The following is a 26,608-nucleotide window of genomic DNA, read 5'->3' as shown; positions in this document are numbered from 1 at the left end:
TGAAATTTTTTTTCTGATGAATCCAACATGTAGTCTCTCTCCTTGCTAGTTTCTGTTGCCTTTTTTCATTGGTATACTTTCATATTTTCTTGATTCTTTGTATGCCTTGTAAGTTTTTCTTGGAATGTGGACATTTGAAATATTATATTGTAGCAAATCTAGTCCTAGTCTCCTCTGCTCAGCACAGGCTTGTTATTGTTATTTCCTTGTTTAATTGCTTGGTGACTGCCTGGATTACTTTAATGAAATCTGTTTACTTTCTTACTGTGTTTAGAGTCTGATGTTGTTCCTGAGACAGGTACAAATTTGGGGATGTCCACAATCACACTGTCATGACAGTGGTTTTCCTAGGGCTCTCTTTTTTCTTTCCTTGATGTATCCAACTATTAAACTCTACTAATTGCCAGTGGCTGCTTGTTCAATTGTTAACATTGCTCTAGGACTTAAATTGCTCTATGAGTCAATTCATTCAATATGTGGTTCTTTTGAAGTTTCTCAGTTGGTGTTTGACAGTTTTTCCACCCCTGAAGTGCTCTTCCTAGTTGATTCCTGCAAGCTATCAGACCTACAGTTTAGCTTATATCTTGTATCTGCTCCCAGTTATACCCCCCAAGAGTACCCCAAGCTTGAACTTCTCTATATTGTGTGGCAAATGAAGTAGTTTTTCTTGGGAGTATCTGGGATTGAACCCAGGGGTGCTTAACTACTGAGCCACTTAGTCTCACTAAGTTTCTGAGGCTCAAATTTTTTGATACTTTGTGCACATCTGCAAAACTGTTGTGAGTATTGACTGAGGCTGGCTTTGAATTTATAATTCTCCTGTCTCAGCCTCCTGAGCTGTAGGATTACAGGCATGCACCATTTTTTTTTTTTTTTGAAAAGAGTTTAGGGCCTGTTTCTCATCCTGCTTCTCTCTCCAGGCCAGATTGCTGAGCCAGGGTGCTATGGATAAGACAAGTATTAGGTGGTCACATTATAAGTATGATAGCTCTGTGGAGGGGAAGCAGCTCTGAGACTCTTGGTTTGCTTTTACTGGTGTGGAACCATTGTGTCACAAGTAGGGCAAAGTCATTTGGGTCTCAATGTGTGCACTCAAGGTAAAGATTTTATTCTTTAAGTTAGGGATGGCTAGAGAATGGAGTTCCCATATATCAACTGTACTTGAGTTAGACTTTGCCTTAATGTCAGTCAGCTGAAACAGAATAAAAAATACTGTTTTTTTTTTTTTTTTTTCCTCCTGGGAAGAAAGCCTTCCAACTGGGAGCTAGGCGGAAGGAGACCTGCATTTTTGGCTATAACTGTCTGGAGTGGAGTTTTCATCCTATTGTGCTAGAAGGGCACAAGAATGAAAATGGTCTTAATTCAGGTACCACAGAAACTTTCCTTTCTTGGTGAATTTTCATAAACAGGTATTTGTTTATTTGCTGTAGGTGGTAATTTTTGTTTTTGTGATTTTCACCAGTTTAAATAGGGAGTGAATTTAGGGAAATTTTTACAGTGTCATGTCCAAAGTTCATCTCTCAATGTTTTAAGCTGCTAAATTTTGGGGTAATTTTTAATCCAGATGTAGATAACTTATATATTGCATCAAAAGATATATCCGGTGGCTGGGATTGTGGCTCAGTGGTAGAGATGCTGGGTTTAATCCTCAGCACCACATAAAAATAAATAAGTAAAATAAAGGTGTTGTGTCCAAATACAATTAAAAAAATATTATAAAGAAAGAAAGAGATATAACCAGGACTAGGGATTTAGCTCAGTTGGTAGAATGCTTGCCTCCCACACATGGGTTTAATCCCCAGCACCACATACACACACACACACACACACACACACACACACACACACACACACAGATATATATATACAATTGCATTTGTGATGAATATTACCAAATCATCAATTTAAGAAGTTGTACCAAGTTATACTTCCACAAGAAACCCAAAAAGGTGTCTGATTTCTCTACATCCTAAACATTGCAAGCAAAAATAACCAAAATGGGAGCAGACATCAATGGATCAGCAATGCCTTTTATTAAGGAATAGAGTCAATCAGTTAGCATCAGAGGGGCACATTTTTGGGGTAGAAAATGGCAACTGGTTACAAGAGAGGTCTGGTTCTAATAGGTTCTAATAAGAGTTAATCATAGCAGAATGTTTAGTGTGACTTAAATCATTAGAGACTTGGACAGTCAGGAAACTAGTTGTGTAGGTTCAAAGCCTAAATCAGGAACAGTTGTAAAAGTTTGAAACCCATTGTTACTGGGATGAAAGTCCAGAGCCTGGAGCTTATTGTTTGCCTTCTCCACCCAGGACTCATGGTTTCTGGGAAAGGATGAAAGTCCAGAGCCCAGAGCCTATTGTTGGCCTTCTTTCTCTTGGGAGTTGTTATTCCATATCCTTCAGACTTTACATTTTTTAAAACAAATTATTGTTTTTGCTCATTTGAAAGGTAAATGATATTCTGAAATAGTTTGCACTTGGATTTCTCTTATTTTGTATTAATGAAATCTTAGAGACATTTTATATTATTCTCTGGACTTTTCCTTTTATATAGCTTTCTTTATCCATTGCCTGTGGCATTTCTAATTCATGTCCTAGGGTGCCCTTCAAACTCAGGATATTACGTATAGAACTTATTGGCTTTTCCTTTGAGTTATTTTACTACTTAACTTTCTCACTACCATAGACATGCCATTTTATTCCTTTTCTTTAACTTTCACATCTTGAGGGTAATCTTTGATACCTTTTGGTCTCTTTTTGAACAGAAAATCAATTCCCAAGCTCAGTCACTTTCTCTTTTGCAGTGTCACTCAAATCCTGTAATTCCTCTATGTCCTTAACTTCTAAATCCTCTATTTTGGTTCTTAGTATCTCAGCTCTGAACATCTTATTGATTTCTTCTTTAAAATCAGTTTTGTTTTACATCTTCACATTGAGAGAAAGTGAGATATAAGACACCAAAGAAAATAATTTGTAAAATTCAAGTTAGTCATTTGAAATTTTAGGACTTTCTTAATTGACAGCTGGAGGAAACTTGTAACTATCAGGATTAGATGCCTAGGGGATACCAAATGTTGCAAGGAAACCAGACTTTGAGATTTGGACATCCATGGCCATAATTAAAACAGATATGTGTACTACATTTACTCACTAAAAAATATCAATTGAGTGTCCTCTCATTGTCAGACACTGTGCTTAACTATTAGAGTACTGTCAAGTGGTAAAAACATTTGGAGAAAGGTGTGATTTGTAATGGAATCTGATAGGTACTATTGAAACCCAGACTTTCTCTGCTCGTGCTGGTGGGTGGAATCTGCAAAAGCTGCAGGCCTCTATAGCCTTCAGTGTAAGCAACTAATCAAGGCATGCCATGTTTGCCAGCATCAGCGCTTAGGGTCACAGCTGGAAAAGCTGGATTCTTATCCACTACTCTCAAGTGCTGTATTGCAGCTCTTAGTGGTGGGTTATGCCCTCTAGTATTATAGCAGACCACATTACTGCATCACCAATTTTTTTCTGTTTCTTTACTTGAAAATCCAAAGGGTGAAATTCACGGACAATGGAAGGCAAGAGTGAAAGGAGTAGGATTTATTCAGATGTGAAGAATAGAAACACAATACTCTCAGGGTGAGAGGGGACCTGTTAGTAGGTTGCCACTTGAGTAAACTAATCATGTTTTGGAAACCTACCAATGCCACTGGTTCAAATTTATGTTAATCATGTTTTGGAAGTTATCAACAGTCTTGATTAGCCCCACAATGTCCATTTTGTTCTGTCTCTTCTTCTATTCACTTGCTGCTCATTGGGCCTGGGCTGGATTGCTGCTGGGCAACAGATCAGCAAGCTCTGGTTTTCCTTGGCCTGCACTGGTATGGTGGGCTCAGCTGCAGTCTCTGTTTACAGCCCTTGGTCACACCTGACTAGACTTCCCAGGCTATTACTCTGCTGCTTTTCCTGGGACAAGGACTTGGAATCATTGCCTTCTCTGAAGAAGTGCCCCTACCTGCCATTGGGTGAAAAAGGGCATTGACTACTCTGGCTACTTCAGGCTGAAAGGGGATGTTGAAAGGGGAGGGCAGTCGAAGCCTGTTTAAGGACTCCCAGGAGATGGGGGAGCTTTGTTTTGGAATCTGTAAGACCATTTGTAGTTTGGCATCTCATATATCAGGACAGTACAGAGGTTCTTGGTGGTGGTTGGCAGTTGAGTGGATGAGGCATACATAAGGTAGGGATCATAAGGATGTCCAAATCTCAACAATAAACAAGACAGCAAAGTATTATTTTCTGTAAATAATTAGCACAAAGTAGTCACTGTTATTAGCCAGTCCCTGAAAACTATGAAGACAGTGACTCATTAAATTGTAGAGAGGGGCTAACATGTTAGTTGAGGCCATTCCATTTACAACTTTGGAAACATTAGCAGAGTTGAGATACACACACACACACATTTATATATATCACATTAGTTTTTATAATGTCTTAGTTATCCTCTTGAGCTACAGTTAAAATATCTAATGCCATATTTTTTCTGTAAGACAGCTTTTTCCTTAGCGTTACTTTCTTTGACAGAGGGATTGCTTTAACTCTGTCATGTAGGGTTCTTTTGGAAAAGTTGGCGAGGAGTTTCATGTGTCACATTACATTTTTAGAGGGATAAATATGGGGACTATATAATTATGCCAGTGAAGCATAGATTGAGCTTACCCATGTATGAGGGTAGAAAAATTTGTAGGTCTTAAATTGACCTACAACAAACTTGTGATGATGACACAGCCTTTTGTGATAGATATTCAGTCATTCCTGTGTAAGAACCCTTTCATTATGACCTCCCAGTCTTATTTTTGGTAAGGCTGACACAAGTTATGTCTGATGTTATATTGAAAGAGCCATTGTCTTTTCTTTCTGGAAGTCCATGTGTGAATATGCCTTCGTTATACTCTCTTGTTGGGTTTAAGACCCAAAATTGACCTTGTTCTTATTTTCTTTTAAGAGCTCAGATTTGTCATGTGTTACTCTTGAGAACTTGTGGGAAAACTCTTGGATCCTTCAGTTTTCCTTTACCAGTTATGCTGTCTGCCGAATGGTTCAGGGTATTGTTACCATACATGGTGGCTTCCTATGGAAACATCAGGGTCATTTCCTTCTTCAATTATGCTCCTCTTTACATAATGTGCACTGTTTTTTTTTTTCCTTTTCTCAAGTGTTCTCTTGATCCTTTATAGTTGCAGGGCTCTTGGAGGTGTCCTGTAATTCCTGTGTGTGGCTGACCTAACAGGGAAGGGCCAAAATATTGGCTGTTTCTTTTTCTTTAGTCCTTTTATTTTTTTGACTTTGGTCTCCAAGTTTTGGTTTTAAACGCCAGGCAGGCCAGTTTTAGCATTCCTAAAGTGGGGGTAATAGGTTTTGACTTTAATGTCTATAATTTTATAGTTACCACTTTTGTTTAATTAGGGTTCACATTAATATTGGAAGTCAGCATTATATCCTATCTGTGCTGTAAGTGGTGGCTTATTGTCTTAACTCAGGTTGTTTTGTTAGAATACTTATGCAAAATACTGACAGGCAACAGTTGTACAGTTTTATAAGGCAAATAAAAAATGATCAGAAGCAGGTTTATTTTCTGATTTACAAATACATCCCTTTACATGATAATAAAACCTTTATGAACTCAAAGCAAGCATATATAAGCCAGGTTTTAAAATGGTAGTATGGCCCTTTTATGACAGATTCAATGTGTAAAAGACAGTACTTACTTATTACTTAACTCTATTAGATCTAAGTAATCAGATGTCCCTTCTAAGAAACATTTAAAATAAGCATTTATAATAAACATTATTAATCACATTCATGTTAAATCTAATTTATTCATCAAAAGGTTTTTAAAAATTTGTTTTAATTAGTCATATATGACAGTAGAATGCACTTTAATACCTCATATACAATGGAGATTTTCCCCTTGTACTTTTGAGTAGCTTGGCTAAGTATTTATTGATTTTGTTAATTTTTTCAAAGAAGCAACACTTTGTTTATTTTTTTAATTTTTAAAAATTTCAATTTCATTGATTTTGGCTTTTATTTTAATTATTTCCTGTCTCCTATTGATTTGGGTGTTGATTTGTTCTTCTTTTCCTGTGACCTTGAGATATAATGTTAGATTATTTTTAGGTGACTTTCTATTCTTTTAATGAGGACCTCAATGGTATGAACTTTCCTTTTAGAAATTCATCATACTGTTCCAGAGATTTTGATATGCGTATCAGTATTCTCATCTAAGTCTTTTTTTTAAATTTTACCCCTGATTTCTTCTGCTATCCATTCATTATTCAGAGTGTATTATTTAGTCTCCTAGATGTTAGAGTAGTTTTTATTTTTTAATCTTTCCATTGATTTCTCATTTCATTCCATCATGATCTGATGGAATGTAAGATATTACCTCTATTTTTTTGTGTGTTGTGTAGAGTTGCTTTTTAGCCTTATGTATGATCTATTTTAGAAAATGGTCCATGTGCTACTGATCAGAAAGTCTATTTAGTCATTGATGGATGCTTTATTCTACATATGTCTGTTAAGCCTAAATTATTAATTTTATTTTTTAGTTCTATAGCTTCTTTATTTAGTTTTTGTTTGGAAATCTATCCAGTAATAAGAGGAACATGCTAAACTCATCCAGTATTGTCATGATGTAGTCTATTTTATTCTTGATATTAAAAAGGGTTTGTTTGATATACACAGGTGCTCCATTGTTTTCAGCATACATATGTATGATTGTTATGTCTTGGTATTGTATTATTCCTTTAATCAATATGAAATGACCTTTTTTCTTTTTTAAAAAATATTTTTTCAGTTGTAGATGGACAGAATATCTTTATTTTATTCATTTTTTTATGTGGTGCTAGGGGCTCACAATTGCAGACATCTCAGTCCATGGATTGACAGCTGCATTCCTTGGGGCTCTAGGTGAGGCAGAACCTAATGGCAGAAGATTGTGGCCAAGGGAAGCAGCACATATGCTGATCAGACAGCAGAGAAAGACTCTATTCATCATATACAAAATATATACCCCAAAGCCTCACCTCCAAATGTTTCAGTTTGCCCCCAGTATCCCAACCACATTCTATCCAACTTCAGTTACCACTTAGTTAATCCCATTAGGGGGGATTATTCATTGATTAGGTTAAGGCTCTCATGATCCCATGATTTTTCCTCTAAACATTGCATTGTCTCACACATAAGCGTCTGGGGGATACCCCACATCAAGATCATAACAGGCATTTTCATAGTAATGTGCCTTGGTGTGGGTCTGTTTTTGTATATTTGGAGTCCTGAATGCCCTTCTATAATTGATTTTCCATTTCATTTATGAGATTGTGCAGTCTTTTAGTTTGTATTTCAGAGCCTTTATCTATCCTGATGAATAAGTTTGGCCTTTTCATGTTATCCCATATTTCTTTGTAGTTCTTTTCATAATCTTTTGATGTCTTTTCTCCATGGTCAGTTATATTTTTAAGAATATATTTTGTCTTCCTTGCCTGAAACTCTATCTTCCATGTGGTCTAGACTGTTGGTGATGCTTTCCATTGAATTTTTAATTTGGTTTATTGTTTTCTTCATTTCAAGGATTTCTGTTCGTTCTTTTTCAGAATCTCTATCTTTTTGAAGTGATCGTCATTTCCTGAATTTTTTCTCTGGTTTTACTCCTTACATTATCTTTTCCTCACCGATCAGTTGAACTATGAACTGTATAAATGAACTGTATAAATCTTTTCTCTGACGTTTTCTTCCCTGTGTTGTTGATTGATTCTCCTATTGAGATATTTTAGTTTGTTTGGGATGGTTTGTTGCCCTGCTTTTAAAATATTTTTTATGTGTCTACCCATTTGACTCTGTCGTGGCAGAGCTTCTACTCTATGAACCTATAGTGTCCTGAATGTTTCTAGTACCTCACAATTTAGGTAGAGAAAAATAATAATAACAGCCAAGCAAATAATATACAGCCTTAAACTACATACTTAGCCCCTATTATGATATTCAGAATGTTAATGGGCACAATAAACAGCAGTGGTATAGTAAGCAATTGTCAACAGTAAAAATAATAATTTGCAAAAGGGTTTGCCATTTTTAAAGGTGAGCTGGGAAAATCCAGAAGAGATGTAGGATGTGATGATTATGGGCTGAGGGAGGAGAGAAAGTATAAGTAGAAAATTAAAGGAAGCATGAGAGAATAGAATTTTGTTTTAGCAAAGGAAAAGAAGATTAGACAAATGAAAAACAATACAAAAGATTGTATGTACTAATCAAAATGTACTAATTAAAAACCCTTGACCTCAAAAGATGGAGTTATGAAAAATAACTACCTTCAAAAAATGTGAGAAATGAGAAAAGTGAGACAAATATGTATATGTATAAATATTCTGTGCCATTCATTCAGCACACATGCAAAAAACAATCAACAAAAGAGAAAGGGAAAGAAGAGAGAAAAGGGAAAAAATTAAATAAGGAAAAAATTAAAAAATAACAGAAAAAAGTTTTTTGATGAAAAACTAAGAAATTATTTCCATTCCAGTGGTCCAAAATTATTATTAAAAATGTATATTCATTGTCTCTTTCCAAATAACTTTCCATTTTTGTCTTGTATGTACCCTGCACAAGAGTATTAGCCACAGGCTATCAAGTCCTTCTTTTTTTGTGTTTCTTGTCCAGTTGCTGGTTGGAGTTCAAAATTTTTGGTGTCCCTTTTTAGCAGTATGAGATGGGAAGGTTGAAGAGTGTTGTCTGCTCTTGCCACATCCTTCACAGCCATTTATTCAGGTTCTGGAACCAGGGGGTGAGGGGATTGAAAAAAGACAGACAGACACTAGAGCAAAGAAAAAGCTGGGACCCAGTGGTTCATCCCAACCTCTAATGGAGGAAGACTGACCAGGAGCTAACTCGGCATGTTTATTTTATAGGTTTTAACATCAAAGGGATTTATTGTGAGAAACTTACTTTAGAACAAACAGAACTGGGTTAAAAGTATGAACAGCCTGACTATAGTGATCAGCTTGCACCCATAATTCTCTATCCCTTGTGTGGCTGGCATTTGGACCTTAGGTCATGAACTGATAAATTCTCTGGGTGGCACAGAATTCCCCTTTGAGCAGGGCATCACCATAGCAACTGTGCAAACTTTGATCGGTGTCTTTGTACTGAGAAATTCCCAAGAGAGGTATGCCTCTGTCTATGGCCAGTTTAAGACCCATAATTCATTCACTGCTCTCCAGATGCTTCATTCTCAGGGTGGAGTCATTGTAGAGTTCTGTGAGGAGTGTTTCTGTAGGTGGATCTCCTGAAGGTGGACTTTAGGTATAGGTAGGCCCTAGATGCTCTGTTGAATGGAGATTGGGCTGAGGATTTTATATCAGTACACTTCCAGAGCCTGAAGCTGCCAATCCATGTTGGGAGTCTATACCCAAGTTGTCTACTCTGGATTTATATAGAGGAGCCAGTCCTTAGTCACCCATGGATCTCATCCTTCCTGGCTTTGGGCTAAGTCCCCAAGCGTACAGTCACTCCCACCTACCTGATCAAATTCCCAGCCCACCCCTGATCAAATTCCCAGCCCACCTCAACTGGTACTGTGAGCCACCAGACTCAAAGGGTGAGAGGGACCCATGATCTCTCGGGACTCAGTGACCCCTTTTCCTTTGGGTAAAACTCTTTGCACTTGAATTTCTCATGGTTTCCTAGGCACACTCTGAGTTGTGTGGTGGGCCTCTGCTGAGTCCAAACTTCTGAGTCCCTAAGCTATTCTGAAAGTCTAGTATTAAATTGAGGTCCCAGCTTAGATTACACAGGTCTGGGTTTCTAGACTTGCTCCTATACCTGATGGCCATCATACTGTGGTGGCAAGATGGCTCCTTCCCTCAACTTTCTGCAGACAACCAGGAGATAGGTGGCATCTTTCCCACACAAGGATATGGTGTACCTTACCCTCTGGATCAGTCTAGTAATGCCCTTGATTTCTGATTCTCCATGCCAAGACATGCCCTGGTATGGCATGAAATGTGGGCTCTTTTAGTTCCCCTCCGCAATTTGTCTGCAGTAGATTAGCTCCTCACCAGAGTGCTGGCTCTGGCGGTGGGTTTTTTGCTTTTATTTTATTATATCCAAACTTCTGAGTCCCTAAGCTATTCTGAACGTCTAGTATTAAATTCCTGTAAAATACGTCTTTTTACCCACCTCACTGTTCATCACACTGCAGAGCAGCTTGGAAAGTATCCTCCTTTACCTCACCATGTTCTTCTGACTATCTGTTCCCAAGAGTTTGGATTACTTATTTTAATCACCTTATTTGTTATTGGCCTGTTAATGTTTTGTGTTTCTTCATGATTCAGTCTCTTCAATGGTTATATGTGTCTAGGAATTTATCCCTTTTTTTCTAGATTATATAATTCCTTGAAATACATTTGTTCATATTTTTTATGATCTTTTGGGTTTAGGCGGTATTAGTTATAAAGTTTTCACTTTTGTTCATGACTTTAATTATTTGAATTTTTTCTTTTTCTTAATCTATCTAAAGGTTTGCCTATTTTATCTTTTTATAAAACCACTTCTTGAGTTTCATTGATCTTTTTCATTGTTTTTCTAGTTTGTATTTCATTTATTTCTGCTCTGATCTTTGTTTTTTCCTTCCTTCTGTTAACTGGACTTAGTTCTTCTTTTTCTGTTTCCTTGAGTTAACATTGTTTATTTGTGGCCTTTCTTATTTCATAAAGTTGGTGTATCCCTATAAAATTCCCCCTTTGGACTGTTTTTAATGCTTACCATAAGGTTCATTATGTTATTTTTAATTTTCTTTTGTTTCAAAATATTTTTTTTATTTCTTCCTTATCTATTGATTGTTCAGGAGTCTGTCATTAGTTTTTACATATTTGTATATTTTTTAGTTTGCCACCTGTTTTAAATTTCTAGCTCCATGCCACATGATCAGAGCTTTCTTACCATATTTGTTAAGACTTGTTTTGTGACCTAATATATTATCTATCCTGGAGTATGTTCTGTCTGTGTTGAGAGGTATATGTTCTGTTGCTTTTGGATCAAATGTTTTCTATATGTCTTTGAGGTCCATTTAGTCTAATGTAACATTAATGTCAAGTGTTTCCTTATTAACTTTCTATGTAGTTATTTTATCCATGGTTGAAAGTAGACTATTGAACTCCATATTATTTTATTTCTCCCTTGTTTTAGTCATTGCTCTGACCAAAAGACCTGACAAGAACAATTTTAGATGAGGAAAAGTTTATTTGGCACTTATGGTTTCAGAGTTCTCCTTCCATTGATGGCCAACTCTATTCCTCAGGGCCTGAGTTGAGGCAGAACATCATGGTGGAAGAGTGTGAAGTAGAAAAGCTGCCATGATCCTTTTCTGTTGTGGTTTGGAATGAGATGTCTCCCCAGAGCTCCTGTGTTAATGCAGGGATATTTGAAATTGAAATGATTGGATTATGAAAGCTGTGACCCAATTAAGCTGTTCCAGTTTGAATGGATTGACAGGGTGGAGCATGGCTAGAGGAGGCGGGTCACTGGTGTTGTGCCTAGGAGGGGTTCATCTTCTCTGAGGCCTCTGCCTAAGCCTCCAGAGTGGTTGGGATAATAGGCATGACCCAACATACTCTGTTCTTCTTCCTCTTCTATGTTTTCTTCTAGCAGTTTTAATGTTTCAGGCCTTACATTTAGGTCTTTGATCTATTTTGAGTTGATTTTTACACAAGATGAGTCATAGGGATCTAATTTCATTTTTTTTTTTTTTTTTTTTTACATGTGGGTATCTTATTTTCCAGCACCATTTGTTCAAGTGGCTCTCTTCTCCAACATTTGTTTTGACACTTTGTGGAGTATCAGATGGCTGTATTTGCATGGATTTCTTTGTTTCTTCTATTCTGTTTAATTGGTCTATGAGTCTGTTTTCGTGCCAGTACTGTGCTGTTTTTGTTGCTCTGGCTCTGCAGTATATTTTGAAAATGGGTATTATGTACCTTGAGCATTGCCCTATTTGCTCAGATTTGTTGTTGTTATTCAGGGTCTTTTTTGCTTCCATATGCATTTTAAGGTTTTTTTTTCTGATTCTGTAAAGAATGTAAATGCTATTTTGCTGGGCATTGCATTAGTATGTAGATTGCTCTCAGTAATATGACCATTTTAACAATATTAATTCTGCTGATCTATGAACCAGGGAGATTTTTCCATCTTCTAGTGACTTCTTCAGTTTTATTCTTGATGGTTCTGTAATCTTCCCTGTACAGGTCTTTTATTTCCTTCAGGAAGTTTATTCTTGGTATTTTTAAAAAGGTTATTGTGAATAGAATTAATTTTCTGATTTTTTTCCAGTGGGTTTGTTATTGGTGATAGAAAAGCATTTGATTTTTGTATGTCAATTTTATATCCTGCTACTTTGCTGATTTTTAAAAGTTCAAATCTAAATATCTTCTGGTATTGGATTCATTAGGGTCATCTAAATTCATTAGGTTCTGCAAATAGGGATAATCTAATTCTAATTTAACTTCTTCCTTTGTAACTCTTTCATTTCTTTCTCTTGCCTAATTTTTCTGGCTAAAATTTCAAGTACTATATTGTATAGGTGTGGTGAGAGTGGAGATCCTTGTCTCATTCCTGATTTTAAAGGAAATGCTTTCAGTTTTCCCCCATTTGGTGATGTAGGCCACACCTTGTCCTTAATATCTGATCATTAATAATTTATTCTCCATTTCTGTAATTTTCCACTTTTGAAATGTATAAACGGAATCAGAGAGTATACAATTTTTTAGTTGTACCTTTAATTCATTGTTATTCTTTGGATTCTTCTAAATTGTTGTGAACATCAGTAGTTTTTTAGTTTTTAGGAGAGTTACATGTTTGGACATATCATAATTTGTTCACTGACTCGCTTATTGAAAGACATCTGGATTGTTTAGTCTTGGGCACTTATCTCTTATGTATAGGCGCTATGAACATTTGTATACATTTGTTGTTATTGTTGTTAACAGTTTTCATTTATCTGGGATGGCCAGAGCATAATTGCTAGATTGTATGATAGTGAGGTTTTTACTTTAGTAAAAAAAGTGAGAAAACATTTTTCAGACTGTATATATCATGTTACATTCCCCTTAGCAATGTATGAGTGATCCAGGTTTATTTGCATTTTCACCAGCTTGCTGTTTACTGTGATTTCTTTTAACCATTCTTGCTGGTGTTTAATGTTACCTCATTTTTGTTTTAATTTGGATTTCTCTCAGGGCTACTGGTACTAATATTTTTTTTCCTTTGGTATTGGGGATTGAACTAAGAGTTGCTCAACCACTGAGACACATCCCCAGCCCTGTTTTGTATTTTATTTAGAGATAGAGTCTCACTGAGTTGCTTAGTGCCTCACTTTTGCTGAGGCTGTCTTTGAACTCATGGTCCTTCTGCCTCAGCCTCCTGAGCCATTGAGATTATGGGCATGTGACACCGAGTGACACCCAGCTGATACTAAATTTTTAATGAGGTTCAGTTTTAAGTTTTTCTTTATGGTTTGTGCTTTTTATTGTCAAATACACTATTCTTTGCCTAATTCTAGATCTTGAGGGCTTTCTCCATTTTTTTGGCATTATAATTTATATAGTTTTGTGGATAAGTCCATGGTCCACTAATTTTTGTGAAAGGAGAGACTTAAGGAGGCTAAGTTTTTTTTTTAAACTCATCTGTGATGTCTAATTATTCTAAAACAATTTTTTAAAAGTGCTGTCCTCTTCCATTGAACTGTTCCACTCCTTTGTAGAAAAGTAAATGGCCATATCTGCATGGATATATGTCTTGATATTCTATTCTGTTCCATTGATCTGTTACTGTTCTGTCAATACCACACCATGTTGACTACTGTAACAATTGCATAGAATTTCTCTCACTTTTACTTCCTTTTCATAATTTGTTTTAGTCCTGTGTGTTTCATATAAATTTTAGATGAATCTGTTCCTATTTTAAAAAAAATCCTGCCTCACATTTTTGATAGGAATTGTGTTAAACCTGAATATCAGTTTGGAGAAAATCGACAACTTTTGTTGACACTTGTAATGCATAGACATAATACATCACTCCATTTATTTAGATCTTCTTTGATTCATTCTTACCATTTTGTAACTTTTAAATATATAAGTCCTCTACATGTTTTGTTAAACTTACACCTTATATTTAAACTATTTTTTATGATGTTAAATAATATTGTATTTTTAAGTTCTCAGCTCATGTGTGCATTACCAGAAAAAAATGAAATTGATTTTTTTGAGCACTTATTGTTTGGATTTTTTGATTTTTTAAAAAGACACATTTATTCAGCATCATGATCAGACTAACATTTAGCAATCAAAAGCATGGGTGGAAAAAAAAAGTCTACATTAAAATCTTTGTTGGAATACTTTACATTTTCCACAGAACAGAAACTAAGATGACCTGTTATACAATTAATCACAAATATAGCCCTCAAGATTTTTTATACATACATGAGTATTATCTAAATCATTTCTTCTTTGTAGCAGCTAGGCCCTGCTATTACTGTGCTTAGATAAGTTCACAAATCTATAGCTGTAGCTTCCCTGTCACTTCTCTTGCTCTCCTTTCCTGCTAAGCTTTGTTTCCTGGCAGTAGTAAAACCTTCAGCCTCTGTCATAGCTCCTGCTATTGCTGGAATCACCACAGCCACCTTGGTTTTGTGATTTAGGAAACTATTGGCCTCTAATACCATAGGGTCCAGAGATTCTGCCTCCAAAGTTTCCTCCTTTAGTGGATTCAAAATTTGACTGTTGTAATTGCCAAAATAATTAAATGAGCTTCCACCACCTCCAAAATTGGTTTAATCATTACCAAATCCATTGTAGCTATCCCCACTGCCACCAAAACCAACACAACCATTTATCAAGTCTCCTTCAAGACCAAAACTGTCGTTTCTACACCTCCACAACCACCACCAAAGTTTCCAAGACTTGGACTTCTTTGACTAAATTAAGCACTAGCCATCTCTTGCTTTGACAGGGCTTTCACCACTTCAGTTGTGGCCATTCACAGTATGGTATTTCCGAATGACAGTCTTATCCACAGAGTCATGGTCATCAAAAGTTACAAAAGCAAAGGGCCTCTTCTTTCCACTGCCTCAGTCATTCGTGATTTCTGTAACTTCAGTTTTCCCAAACTGTTCATAATAATCTCGTATGTGGTGTTCCTCAGTGACTTCTTGTATGCCACCAACAAAGATCTTTTTCACAGTTAAGTGTGCCCATAGTCTTTGAAAATCTTCTCTTGGGACAGCTCTCTTTGGTTCCACATCTCTTCCATCTACCTTGTGTGGTCTTGCATTCATGGCTGTGACCACTTCCTCCACAGTAGCATAAGTGACAAACCCAAAGCTCCTGGAGCACTTGATATTTGGATCTCTCATTACCACACAGTCCGTGAGTGTTCCTGATTACTCAAAATAGCTTCTCAGACTCTTTATCAGTTGTTTCAAACCCAGCCCTTTTATTATTAGCTTCTGCAGATGTTTGGGTGTTTTGGGGACTCTAATTTAGACATGATGGCAGTAGGAAGACTTGAACAATGCTTTTTTGGTGGCATCCACTGGCAAAAATGCAACCTCATCTTTTTCTACTATGTCAGTGTTCATGCGCTTCATTTTGAAGTGTGAACAAAACAAGTCACATTTTGCCCCATAACTTTTACACTGACTCTTTCCCCTATTCCAGTAATGCTCCTTCTAATCTTTCAGTCTTCTACTCACGTAACTATTCTACTTGACTAATATTCTATGCAGAACTTATTTCAGAAGGGTAGGCATGCATATGTCCCTGTATATGAGAAGAAGCAACTTGTTTTTATACATTCTCAGCTCCTTTATGTATCTATTCATTTCTGATTTTACCTACTAGTTTTGAATTTTTTATATCTTTATACTGACAGCAAGTAGACTAGTTTAATCTGTACCAAATAATGCTAAAGAGTTTACCAATAGTTCACAACATATAATTGTGGTTTCCAAGGAACTTATTTCATCAGAATTTTACAGGACTCTAGGATTTTTGATTATTTTGCATACATAATCATGTCAACTGCAAATGAAGAGTTTTATTTCTTTTCTGATCTGCATGCCTTTTTAAAATATTTTCCGGCTATATTGTGCTGGCTATTTCTTCCAGTACTATATTGTTGCTAGTTTTAAATTTAATAGTAATTAAGTACTAGCCTTTCTCTTTTATAGTACCAAAGCTAACTTTAAACAAGAGTGGTGAGAGTGAACATTCTTATTCTGTACCTATTCTTAGTGAAAAGGCAGTCTTTCACTTGCATATTCATAAAATACAGTCTTTCACTAGCATCTGATCTTTTTACTACCTGCAACATTTTCATAAATGTGTTTTTTATTACATTGAAGAAGTTCTCCATTTCTAGATTTCTGGAATTTTTTTTAAACATTTATCTTTCAGTGATAGGTGGACACAATATCTTTATTTTACTTTTATGTGGTGCTGAGGATTGAATCCATTGCCTCACACATGCCAGGTGAGCACTCTATCACTGAGCCACAACCCCAGCCCGATTTCTGGGAAGTTTTATCATGAAATGGATATTGAATTTTGCCAAGTGCAAATTGATATTATCATGAGATTTTTCTTCTTGAGATTGTTGATAAAATAGAATGCATTGATTTAACTTTGAGTATGGAGCCAGATTAATATGGTTGGGGGTATAGCTCATGGTAGAGTACTTACTGCATGTGCAAGGCCAGTGAATATTACCACTACAAAAAAAGTGATTTTATATTTTCTATTAGAGGAACATGAATTAATAGATTTTTAAAATTGTTTTTCTGTTTTCCTTTATTTCATTGATTTCTGTATTTCATAGTTTTATTTTTTGGGTGGAGTCAACTTTGTTCTTCTTTTAAAATTTCATTATTGATTTGAGATGTTCCCTGTCTTGAATCTGTATGTTTAATTTTATAAGTTTTTCTTTCAGCTTCTTTAGCTTTATTGCATGTGATTTGATATATTTATTTTAATTGTATTTAAAAATTTCCTCTTAGACTTATTCTTTGATCCAAGAATTATACAGAATTGTGTTAATTTCCATGTGTTTGGAGGATTGGGATTGTCTTTCCCTTATTAATTTTTAGTTTGATTTCATATGGTCAGAGAATAGACTCTGTGATTAAATTTTTTTCTGCATATACTTTGGTGCTCTAAAATTTGATGCATACACGTTTAAGATCACAGAGTCATCTTGATAGGTTTATGATTTTATCATATGTTTTTCTCTGATAGTTTTCTTTACTCTGAAGATTAAAGTAGTGTTAATATAACTACTCCATTTTTCTTTTGAATGAGGTTGTCATGATATATCTTGTTCCATCCTTTTGTTTCTACTTACTTATATTGCTGTATTTGTAATGAGTTTCCTTTCCATATCATGTAAGTGCATTATGTTTCTTAATTGCCTCTGTTGATCTCTTTTAATTTATATATTTTAGATTATTTACTTTCTACTGCTTTTCTGTTTGCTTTCTGTTTTTTCCATGCCTTCTTGATAACTGTTTAAATAATTTTTAAAACATTATTTTGATTTACCTATAGTATTTAAAATTGAATCTCTATATATGTTTTTTAGTGGTTGTCCTAAATATTACATTAGGTATATACCAGTGGCAACATTTTAGTACTTTAAGTCATGTGTAGAAATTTTACTCTTTTTATGTCTCTTTACCCTTTCTCATTTGTGGTATAATTACTATAAATATTTTCTACACATATTTAGGAACACATATTATTATAGTTTTTTCTTCAACTCTCAAACATAATTTAAAAAACTGAAGAGGTAAAGAAAGATCTATTGTATTTACCCAAGTTTTTGCTCTAATTCTTTTCATCCATCCTTCATGATATTCTAGAATTTCTCATTTGATTGTTTCTTTTCTGTTTAGAAATTTACTTTACCCATTTTTTGACTATTATCCTGACAACAAATTCTTATAGTTCTTTTTTATTTTTTTTCAATATTTAGTTTTTAGTTATAGGTGGACACAATGTTTTTATTTTATTTTTACCTGGTGCTGAGGATCGAACCCAGTGCCTTATGCATGGTAGGCTAGCGCTCCACCTTTGAGCCACAACTCCAGCCCTTCTTTTTTATTTAAGAATGAAATAAGATAATGAGCTTTTAAAATTTAGTGAGCTTCCAAAAACTTAATTTACAGATCAAAATAAAAACTTGGAATAAAAAATAATAAAAAAAGAAAAAAAAGAATGTCTTGACTGCCGTAGCACTGCTGCCACTGCCTCATCTCTGAGTGTGGCTGCCCCAGGCCACCTGCTGTGGCCCCATCTCTGAACGTGGCTGCCTCCATCTTGGGACATGCTGCTGCCACTATTGCCATCTCAAGACACAACAGCCTTCATCTTGAGACACCGGCTGGGCCCTAGAGGCCCAGTGTCAGGGTGCTTGCAGGTTTGCTGCTGCCATCACTATCTTGGGATGAGGCTGCCTCCATCTGTGGACACCAAGTAGGGCTTGGAGATCCATTATTGAGGTGCCTGCAGTTTTGGTTATACCTGAGTTCTTCTTGCCGGGTATGCTAGTAGCCATCATCTTGCTATAGAGGTGGGAGAGAGCTGGGCTCTCCCCAGCTCTGCAACTTCTGAAGTACACTGGGATGCATGGGATTGGCAACAGCGGGTCTGAAGGTAGGAAGAGGGTGTGAGGGCATCTTGCTCTTGGTTTGCCCAGCTAGTCAGTATGGCACCAACTGGGGTTCCTGGGACCCACTCTGGCCAGCAATTGCTGTGCCCTGGCACCAGGCTGGTCCTGAAACCCTTCTCAGTCTGATATCCACCCATCTCCTGGTCCCACCAGGCCCAGCATATGTCCGGCACCCAACAGGGCCCTATGACTCCCCAATCCCTAGTTTCCCAACGCCTCCCTAGCCACCAACTTGGCCCAGCACTCCCCACTATATGGCCTACCTGCAGCTCTTAGCAGCTGGTACCGGTCCACCAAATACAGAACAGCTCTCTGCAACAGGCACACAGGTCCTGGCACTCAGCCCTTAGGACTGCTTGGGAGAGAAGCGCCTCACATATTAATAGGAGCTGTTTGGTTTAAGGCTGTATATTGTTTGCATTGGGTGCTGTTAATGTTTATCTGTCCATTAAATGTGAGGTACTGGAAATCTTCAGGGACACTATAAGTCTACAGGGTAGAAATTGTACTACCTCAGATCCACACTGCTAGATGGGTAGACACACAAAAAATTAAGAAAAAAACAAGGGAACAAAGCACTCTAAACAAACCAAGATGCTCCAATAATAGAATCCATTGACAACACAGTAGAAGAAATGTCAGAGAAGGAGTTCAGAATGTACATAGTTAAACTGATCCATGGCATAAAAGATGATGTAAGGAGTGAGATTAGAGATAAACTTCAGAAGGTGAAAGATCCTTCAATAAAAAGAAATTATGAAAAGAAATCAATCAGAAATCCTTGACATGAAGGAATCAATAAACCAAAGTAAAAATCCAATGGAAAGTATCATCAACAGAATAGACCACTTGGAAAACAAAACCTCAGGCAATGAAAACAAAATATATAATCTTGAAAATAAAGTTGACCACACAGAGAAGATGATAAGAAACCAAGAATAGAACTTCCTTATGGGATAGCATGAAAAGACCAAATTTAAGATTTATCGGGATAGAGGAATGCGTGGAGATACAAACCAAAGTAATGCACAATCTTTTCAATGAAATAATATCAGCAAATTTCCCAAACCTGAAGAATGAAGTGGAAAATCAAATACAAGATGCTTACAGGACCCCAAATACACAAAATTACATAAGACCCACACCAAGGCATAATATTATTAAAATGCCTACGATACAGAATAAGGATAGAATGTTGAAGGCTGCAAGAGAAAAGCATCAGATTATATTTAAGGGAAAACTGGTTTGGATCTCAGCTGATTTCTCAACCAAGATCCACAAGGCTAGGCGGCCCTGAAACAACATATACTAAGCTCTGAAAGAAAATAGATGCCAACCAAGATTTTATAGCCAGCAAAATTTTAAGCTTCAGATTTGAAGATGAAATAAAAATCTTCCGTGATAAAAGTTAAAAGAATTCACAGCTGAAAATCCTGCGTTACAGAATCATTTTCAGCAAAATATTCCATGAGGATGAAATGAAAAACAACAATGAAAATCAGCAAAGGGAGGAAGTACACTAAAGGAAAATGAAATCAAAGGAGAAACTAAGTCAAATTAAAAACCAGAAATAAGCCAAAGTATACAGGAATATAAATTATATCTCAGTAACAACCCTGAATGTTAATGGCTTAATCTAATCAATCAAAAGACGGACTGGTAAATTGGATTAAAAAACAAGACCCAACAGTAGGCTGTGTCCAAGAGACTCACCTCATAGGCAAAGACATCACAGACTGTAAGTGAAAGAATGGGAAAAACATATCATTTATGTGGACTACATAAACAAGCAAGGGTTTCCATCTTCATATCAGATAAAGTGGACTTTAAACCAAAGTTATGCAGAAGAGACAAAGAAGGACATTTCATGCTGTCTAAGGAAATTATATATCAACAAAATTATAAGTATGGATGCCCCAAACAATGGAGCACCTGTGTTCATCAGACAACCCCTTTGCAATTTCCCGAATCAAATAGACCACAACACAATAATACTGAGTGACTTTAACATACCTATCTTACTGCTGGGTAGATCTTCCAAACAAAAACTAGATAAAGAAACTATAAAACTAAATAATATAATCAAGAATTTTGACTTAATGGACATATATAGAATTTTTCATCCATCAATGAGTGAATACACTTTCTCTCAGCAGCACACAGATCCTTATCTAAAATAGACCATATCTTTTTCCACAAAGTAACTCTCAGTAAATACAAAAGACATAGAGAGGGGCTAGTGTTGTGGTTCAGTGGTAGAACACTTACCTAGCACGTGCAAGGCCCTGGGTTCGATCCCCAGGATCATATAAAAATAAATAAGTAAATAAGTAAATAAATGGTATTGTGTCCAACTACAGTTGAAAAATAAATATTAAAAAAAGACATAGAGGTACAACCCTGCATTCTATCAGATCATAATACGATGAAATCAGAAATCAATGATAAAATAAAAAATAGAAGCTACTCTACCACCTGGATACTAACTAATATGCTATTGAATGACAAATGGATAGCAGAAGAAATCAGTATTGAAATAAACAAAACAATTAGAGGTAAATGAGAACACCAATACAACATAACAAAATCTCTGAGACACTATGAAGGCAATACTAAGAGAAAAGTTCATTGCATTGAGCTCATTCATCAAAAGAATAGAAAGTCAATGAATAAATGACCTAATATTACATCTCAAAGCCCCAGAAAAAGAAGAACAAATCAAAAGCATCAAGACAGGAAATACTTAAAATGAGAGCCAAAATCAGTGAAATTGAATCAAAAGAAACAATTCCAAAAACTGGAAAAGTTGGTTCTTTGCATAAATAAATAAAATTGATAAAACCTTAGCCATGTTAAGGAAGAGAGAAAACTCAAATTACTATATTTCATGATAAAAAAGGAGATATCACAACAGACACTACTGAAATACAGGAGATTATTAGAAACTATTTTGAAAATGTATACTCCAATAAAATAGAAAATCTTGAAGACATTGACAGATTTGGAGAGACATATGACATACCTAAACTGAATCAGGAGGACATACACAATTTAAACACACCAATTTCAAGCAATGACATAGAAGATGCCATCAAAAGCCTACCAACCAGGAGAAGCTCACGACCAGATAGATTCTCAGCCAAGCTTTACAATATCTTCAAAGAAAAATTAACCCCAATTCCTAAAATTATTCCATGAAATAGAAAAGGAGAGAATCCTTTCAAACTCATTCTATAAGGCTAGAATCACGCTGATACCAAAACCAGTCAAAGACACATCAAGGAAAGACCAATATCCCTGATGAACATAAAAGCAAAAATTCTCAATAAAATTCTGGCAAATTGCATACAAATCATTAAAAAGATATTGCACCCCGATCAAGTGGAGTTCATCCTATGGATGAAAGGTTGATTCAACATATGGAATCAATAAACATAATTCGTCACATCAATAGACTTAAAGTCAAGAATCATATGATCATCTCAATATATGCAGAAAATGCATTTGACAAAATATAGCATGCTTTCATGTTCAAAATACTAGAAAAACTAGGGATTATAGGAACATATCTGAACATTGGAAGAGCTATGTTTTCTAAATCCAAGGCCAACATAATTTTAAATGGAGAAAAATCTAAAGCATTCCCTCTAAAAACTGAAACAAGACGAGGATGCCCTCTTTTACCACTTCTGTTCAACATCATCCTTAAAATTCTAGCCAGAGCAATTAGATGAAAGAAATTAAAGGGATATGAATAAGAAAAGAAGAACTCAAATCTACTGCTATTTGCTGATGACATGATTCTGTATGTAGAAGATCCACCAGAAAACTTCTAAATGAAGTCAGCAAAGTAGCAGGATATAAAATCAGCACCCATAAATCAAACACATGCCTATAAGTCAGTCAGTGATGAATCTACTGAAAGAGAAATTCAGAAAACTATCCCATTCACCATTGCCTCAAAAAACTAAAATACTTGAGAAACAATCTAACAAAAGAGGTGAAAGACCTTTTTAATGAAAAGTACAGAATACTAAAGAAAGCAATTGATGAAGATCTTAGAAGATGGAAAGTTCTTCCATGCTTTAGGATAGGCAGACTTAATATTGTTGAAATGGCCATACTACCAAAAGCATCATACAGATTTAATGCAATTCCTATTAATATCTCTATGACGTTCTTCATAGAAACAGAAAAAACATTCATTAAATTTATTTGAAAAAATTAGAGACCCAGAATAGCCAAAACAATCCTTAGCAAGAAAAGAGAAGCAGAAGGCATCACAATACCAGGCTTTATGGAATAGATCATCTCAATAGATTCAGAAAATGCATTTGACAAAATATAGACACAATGGAGCCATAGTAACAAAAATGCCACGGTATTGAGACCAAAACAGATATGAAGACTAAATGGTACAGAATAGAAGACACTGAGACAGACCACAGGAATACAGTAACCTCATACTAGACAAAGGGGCCCAAAACACACTCATCCTACAAAAAACTCAAAGTGAATCAAAGACATTAGGCACTAGAACAGATACACTGAGCTTAATTAAAAAAAATATAGGCCCATCATGTCATCTTAGGAACTGACTTTTTTAACAAGACTCCAAAAGCACAAGGAGTGAAATCAAGAATCAATAAATGAGATGGATTCAAACTAAAAAGCTTCTTATCAGCAAAGGAAACAATAACTTGAAGAGAGAGCCTACAGAATGGGAGAAAATGTTTGCCACATACATTTCAAATAGGGCATTAATCTCTAGGCTATATAAAGATTTCCAAAAACTTAATACCAAAAAAAATAACCCAGTGTATAAATTGGCAAAGGAACTGAACAGACACTTCACAGAAGAACAAATACAGTTGGTCAACAAATATATTAAAAAATTTTCAACATCTCTAGCAATCAGAGAAATGCAAATTAAAATTACACTGAGATTTCATCTCACTCCAGTCAGAATAGCAATTAAAAGAATACAAGCAACTGCCAATAAATGGATGGAATTGGAGAACATCATGTTAAGCAAAATAAGGCAATCCCACAAAACCAAAGGTCAAATGTTTCCACTAACATGCGGATGCTAATTCACAATAAGGCTGCGGGTACTAGGGAAGAATAGCATTACCTTAGATTAGGTAGAGGGAAGTGATGGGAGGGGAGGGGAGGGAATATGGGGATAGGAAAGATAGTAGAACAAAACAGACATTATTACTGTATGTTTATAGGTGACTACATGACAAATATGACTCTGCAACATGTACACTCAGAAAAATGAGAAATTATTATTCCCATCTATGTATATATTAAAGTGCATAAATGCAAAAAATAAATAAAACTTTTTGATAAGAACAACAATAGAATACAAGCAGCAATAAATATTGGTGAGGATTGTTGCAAATTGGTACATCCATTATGGAAAGCAGTATGGAAATTCCTCTGAAAACTTGGAATGGACCCACCATTTGACCCACTTATCCCACTTCTTGGTTTATACCCAAAGGACTTAAAATAAGCATGCCACAGTGATGCAGCCACATCAATGTTTATAGCGGCTCAATTCACAATAGCCAAGCTATGAAACCAACCTATATCCCCTTCAACAGACAAATGGGTAATGAGAATGTGGTATGTATACACAATGGAATACAACTTAGTCTTAAAGAAGAATGAAATTATGGCATTTTGCAGGTAAATGGATGGAGCCAGAGAATATTATGCTAGGTGAAACAAGCCAATCCCCCCAAACCAAAAGATAAATGTTTTCTCTGATATGTGAATGCTAATTCACAGTGAGGGCGGGGGGCTATGGAAAAATAGAGGTATGTTGGATTAGGCAAAGGGGAGTAAAGAGAAAGGAGGGTGTATGGGGGTAGGAAGGATAGTAGAATGAATTAGTCAGTATTACTCTATGTACATATATGATTACAGAACTGGTATGATTCTACATCATGTACAACCAGAAGAATGAGAAGTTATACTCCATTTATGTATGATGTATCAGAATATATTCTACTGTCATGTATAACTAATTAGAACAAATATAAAATTAAAAACCAAAAAAGTAAAAAGAATGTCTTGATTTCCCTTTTATCCATGAAATATATTTTCAGTGGATGTGAATTTTTTGAATAGAATGGTTAAAATAGCGAGGGTTAAGGAACTTCATGACAGTCTTGCAAGAGTTAGAATGTTGGCTCCCCACTTGTATAAATATGGAGTTACATTTTTTCCCCTTTGATGTTTGGCTGGAATAGAATGGTTAATAGCTAAATTTTTCTGTGTAGGTTACCTTTTTCATGGTTCTTAGATCATGCTTTTGCTAGGGCTTTTTTCTTTTCAAATTTATGGATTTTTCTGGATTGTTGACCTTTCCTGATCTATGGTTGTGATATATGAGGCAAAAAGAAAACACAGAGGACCCTTTTATTGTTGTATTGTTATTTGTGTCCCAAGATCCCTAGCCACTCTGACATTTTTTCTTCCATCTTTAGAGTTTTCTTATGTTTGTTTTGCATCTAATACATGGGTCTTTAGTTGTGTTATGAGAGAGGAATAGGAAAAGTACTTCTGTTTTCCTGGGAGTGAAAGATGACCATTTAAAAAAATTGGTCCATATTAATTATACAGAAGATGACCATGTTTTTAAAATACTTACTTTTTCACTCTATTTGGTGAATTAATTGAGGTGGGTAATTTGACATTGTTGCAGCCTGCTTGTCAGAATAGGGTTTAAAAAGTTTAATAGATGAGGATTTTATCCCAGAGAGAAAGTAGATTTTATCCCAGAGAGAAACCTAGCCCATGTTTATCACTGTTTCCCTTCCTTAGCATTGCAACCTTAATGATTATTCACAACTGTATTTTCCTGTTGAGTCCGAATTAAACAGCTTTCCAGATAGCCCATTGCTAGGATTTTGCACAGGAGAGAAAATATATTTGCCGTACTTGCTGTAGATCTTTATTTAGTTGGACATAATTAATCGTATGAATTATAATGGGAGGGTCCCAGCTGGAATAGTTTCTAACATCAGTAAAATTGATGGAGTTACTCATGAAGTCAAGTGAAACAGATCATTAGTTGTTACTGGAGAGTCTGTGTTTTTGGAATATCTTCTCTGCATCTATATGTGGACAGAAATATCCTAAAATCTATATTTAGTACTGATTTTAATAGTTAAGTATGAACCTTGGGCTGGGGTTGTGGCTCAGTGGTAGAGTGCCTGCCTCTCACGTGTGAGACCCTGGGTTTGATCCTCAGCACCACATAAAATAAATAATCAAAATAAAGATATTGTGCCCATGTATAACTAAAAAAATTTAAAAAAAAAAGTATGAACCTTGAAGTTCTGTTATTGAGAATTATCATTTACTTATTATTTTTTGTAGAAGATAAAAAATTTATAGTTAATATATAGATCCAAACATTTTAAAACCATCTGTAGATCTAAGTCATGTTATACTCATGAATGCAACATAACTACTCTGTCATCTAAGTAGCCAGAATAATTCTCTTTTTTAAAAAATAAAATTTTCATTTTATAAGGTTATTCTGGGACTATAAATTTGAAAGAAAAGATGACATTAAAACTCATTGAGTAGGCTTATAGTGTTTTACTATATATAGACTCTTTTTTGATTATTTATTTTTTAGTTGCTGGGAACTGAATTCAGGAATTTGTGCATGCTGGGCAAATGCTTTATTGCTTAGCTAAATCTCCAGGCCTATCATATATAGACTTTTGATGTCTATATGGTAGCATTAAAATTAATTTGTGAACAAATGTTTATTCTTTTTAAACATGTATAAGGAAATGTATATTAATGTTTAAATAGATTCTCAA

At 35.5% G+C, this 26,608-nt stretch overlaps 1 protein-coding gene and 1 pseudogene across 5 annotated transcripts in view; one reads left to right on the top strand and one right to left on the bottom strand.

Moving 5' to 3' along the window:
- CNTLN (centlein) overlaps positions 1-26,608 on the top strand; it is a 332,078-nt gene that overhangs the window by 21,683 nt on the left and 283,787 nt on the right. The gene's annotated exons all lie outside the window — the stretch shown is intronic.
- On the bottom strand, positions 14,669-15,647 carry LOC308634487 (heterogeneous nuclear ribonucleoprotein A1-like 2; annotated as a pseudogene). Its single transcript has one exon. The product of its transcript is annotated as a heterogeneous nuclear ribonucleoprotein A1-like 2 (transcript).

The sequence above is a fragment of the Spermophilus citellus genome (genome assembly GCF_964194105.1).
Source record: "Spermophilus citellus genome assembly, chromosome: 2".
Taxonomy (NCBI): Eukaryota; Metazoa; Chordata; class Mammalia; order Rodentia; family Sciuridae; genus Spermophilus; species Spermophilus citellus.
The sequence above is the reverse complement of the archived record's forward strand: the minus strand, read 5'-3'. Positions and strand labels throughout refer to the sequence as shown.